The sequence below is a fragment of the Heptranchias perlo genome, chromosome 32 (assembly GCF_035084215.1).
Source record: "Heptranchias perlo isolate sHepPer1 chromosome 32, sHepPer1.hap1, whole genome shotgun sequence".
Taxonomy (NCBI): Eukaryota; Metazoa; Chordata; class Chondrichthyes; order Hexanchiformes; family Hexanchidae; genus Heptranchias; species Heptranchias perlo.
The window spans coordinates 20573150-20576961 of NC_090356.1; positions in this window are offsets into that span (position 1 = coordinate 20573150).

Below are 3812 nucleotides of genomic sequence, written 5' to 3' on the forward strand. Positions count from 1 at the left end.
TCAGGGCTCTCGAATCAAAAACAGAACTTTCACAATAGGCGAATGTCTTTGTGGAAATCTCACATTCTTTCTCGATAGCCTGGCGCTCAAATTTGATTACTTCTATTATCCGGAGTGGGGTGTTGTGTGGGGGGAGTTTGTAAGCGGAAGCCTGTCTGAAGCAATTATTCACTAACTCAGCTTTGAGACGAAGCCTATTGGAATTCATATCTGGCAAATCACCCCCACTTTGATAAACATTAGCATCAGCAAACAATTGTCTGCCATCAAATGTCACGCAGTTCCAGATAGAATTTCCCTGCTATAGAATATCCCCAGACAGAATTATATATTCGCTTTACCTACAGGTTCTCAAAACAAAAGGACAAAAAAAATCCTGTTAATAACAGTGACACTAGCTCCAATTTAAAAGTCCCAGTGACACAATTTAAATGAAAAGAAGTAAAATAGAAACATTTTATAACATGATATAGGACAAAGCCCTGTCAGAATCTGCAGGAGCTTTTGATTTTTATTTGAAGAATATTTCCCTTCAAACCTTTGTCCTGACTGGGACTAGTTCCTGACTCTGACTGTATGAGAGTGCCAAGTTTACACCTCCAGCCTTCCGACAATGGCCTCCTTTACATTGCCCCCCATCATCTACTCCACTTTTGGCTGCACAGCCTTCAGCTGTTTCAGCCCCACATTCCCCAACCCCCTTCCTCTTTGCTATCACTCTCATCTTCTTCACATACTTCCTCAAAATCTTCCTCTTTTTCGCTCACCGCCCCTAATCCTCATCCCACGACTGCTCGGTGTCTGGTTATTTTTCACCTCTGTGAGGTGCTTTGGGATACTTTATTATGTTAAAGTCACAATGGAATTGCAAGTTGTTGTTATTATAAATGCAACCACCAGCAGAAGGTGCTTCAAGAATAGTATAATTTCTACTGGTTTTTGCATTTAGCCAGCTGTTTCTGGCCATGTAATATCACGTATTCCAGTGGACGTGGTTCTGCAATATTTTGGGGCTGCTGGTGTTTTGAATTCAGATGAAGTTCAAAGCACCAACAGCACTATAACAACTGAGCATATGCACAGTGATCAAAAATCAAAAAAGGTGGGAAAATGGAGTTGAAGTGCAGATCAGCCATGATCTAATTGAATGGCGGAGCAGGCCGGAGGGGCTGAATGGCCTACTCCTGTTCCTATGTTCCTAAAAATTACGATTGCAACTTCGCTTTCCAGCTATGGATCTTCTCTGATGTTAGGGAAAGGTGGGTACAGGCCCAGAATGTGAAGATAATGTTTCCAGCCTTTGCAGGTGGGCTGAAAAGCTCAAGCCCTCCCCTCTGGCTAGAACAAAGGGTGATCCGTCTGGCAGGAGTAAATAATGGCAGTCATTTATATTTGCAGCCAGCACTTTCACCCCAGAGGCAGGAAATAGTCAGGGACCATGTTGTAATAAAATTGGGACATAATTTATCCCAGACAGTTCTCCTTTTGATGCCACCAGCACTTAATGTTTAACAGTGAGGAATATCTGGGAACCCCAAGTTGGACCCTATTTAATAAAAGGGCCCAGAGCAGGAAGTACTTCAGGCTCATGAACTGTTCTCTGCTCCTGTTGATTCTTAAACTAACTTTGAATCTGAAACATTTGTCACTTGAGCCAATAAACCAGTGGTGCCCTGAAATTCTGGCATTAAACGGAGGGATGAAGCAGTGAGCACGCACATGCCACTCTCATGCAGCACCAGCCTGACCCTCTACTTCTGACATGTTTTCACTTTGCAAAAAACAAATAGTGCAACAAGGACACAGAGTAAGAAAGCAGATTAATTATTGCGCCCGTTTTCAGTATTTTTGGGATATGATCCCAGGTCTGGAAAATGCATGGAATTCGGCTATGACGCACTATGCTTCTTCCCAAGTCAAAGTTTGCAGTTTAAGTTAAACACTCTGTGTTCCAGACAGGGAAGAGGAAAAGCCTTGAATATGGGCCTTTGTTTTCAGGTCCTTCTGCTGTGCCGAGAGAGGGGCTCCAGCTTTGGGCCTGTGCCTAAAACTACAGGCCACCAACTCGCACACACACGGGCAGTGTGATAAATTGTTTATTTTTACACTGACGCTTCTATTCTGCAGCAGAACTAACTGACAATGGCATTATTCAGTTCGGAGGTGAGGCCGTAGATCAGGTTTCATGGTGGGGTGAGCTTCAGCAGTTTATGCTTCCAGATGTTCCTGCAAAATAGATGTTGTTCCATGTGTGTCTCCAGTACTGTCTGGTATGAGGCTGGCTGTCTCAGGATACACACAGATAAATTGTCCAAGTTGAATCTGTGCTTGTCAACAGCTGGAATGTATTTAGATCTCTTGGGGAAGCTCTAATATGCGTAACTGTACTGTTCAGTAGCCTCTCACTGTAACCTCTAATATAAACACCTATAAGTTATTCCCATTTACAGAGATCCAATCTATTACAAAAACATGCCTTTTGTGACATAGTCTTACACACACCGTGCATCACACTGTAAATGTATCTGTAGCACAAAAAAAAATCTATCACGCTATTCCGATTGGTTCCACTTTTTCATCAGGCAATCAAAAAACACATTGACCATTATCTACCTAATACTGATTGGCTCAAAATTTAAACTACGTAAAACACACTTCACTACTTATCCGGATTGGCTGAATTTTCCCATGAACCAGTCTAAGAACACTGTCGCTCAGCATCTCTCACAAACTCCCACAGTGTCTCCCACTCACTGTGAGCACTGCACTAATGTAGTATAAAAGCTGGTTTAGAGTGCTTTTACAAGGCTATAAACAGTCGAGGGGTTCAGATAATACCATTTGTAATTAGAATCCCAAGATATTCTGTAAATATCTCTAACTCAGATGCTTATCTTTTAATCTTATATTTATGGACTTCTTTGGATAAGTTTCCAATTTTACTTCTATGCTTTATTTCCTCCAAATTTCTCCTCTCCTTTCCTGGCGGCAGTTACTCCTGCAGGGATAGGGTTCCATGGGCACTTGGGACCTGCCTTGGGACCAGACATTTCCAGCCTGTATGGCCCAGTATCATACCAGGCAGCCCACTCATCAACTTGAAAAGTGCTTCCTATTCCTGTAAATGAGTATACACCTTCAATAACACTTTCCTAAACTCTGGATTGTCAAAAACACTATGGAAGTACTTACAACACAAATCTCTTTCCCACCGGAAGTATTAGTCACAGAAAGTTTTTATTTCTGACAATTTCTCTCAGTTGTAAGCACTAATAACAAAAAACTTTTCTCCATTGGAAGTGCTAATAACAGAAAGCTGCTTTCCTTTGGAAATATTAACAGGAGGTTCCTCCCCATTAGAAATATTAAACGGAAGTTCTTTACAGTTTACAAATTTTAAAGAAAGCAATCAAAGAACCAAATTCCAGAGTTTCATTTTTCTCCTACCTTATCTGATAGCATTGACTCTCTTACTAAGGATCCTGTCCTCACCTGGTGTCCACACACACACACACGCTTCCAGCAGGAGTTGTTTGGGAGGAGCTCCCTGTTAGCACTTATGGCGAGGAATTTCCAGTTAAAACACTTTCAATGAGGACGCGCTTTCTAACTCAGGCTGATTTTTCTCTGCTCTAACCCAGAGACTCTGAAGCCAGTTGTAGCATCCCTGCCAGTGCCTTATCTGAGATCTGCTAACAGTACTGATCCTGGTCTGGATGTCTCAGAGACAGACTTCACCACAGAGCAACCATCAATTTTATTTTTAACTAATTACTGGGAACAGGTAAAGGACGACAACAAAACCAAGTGCA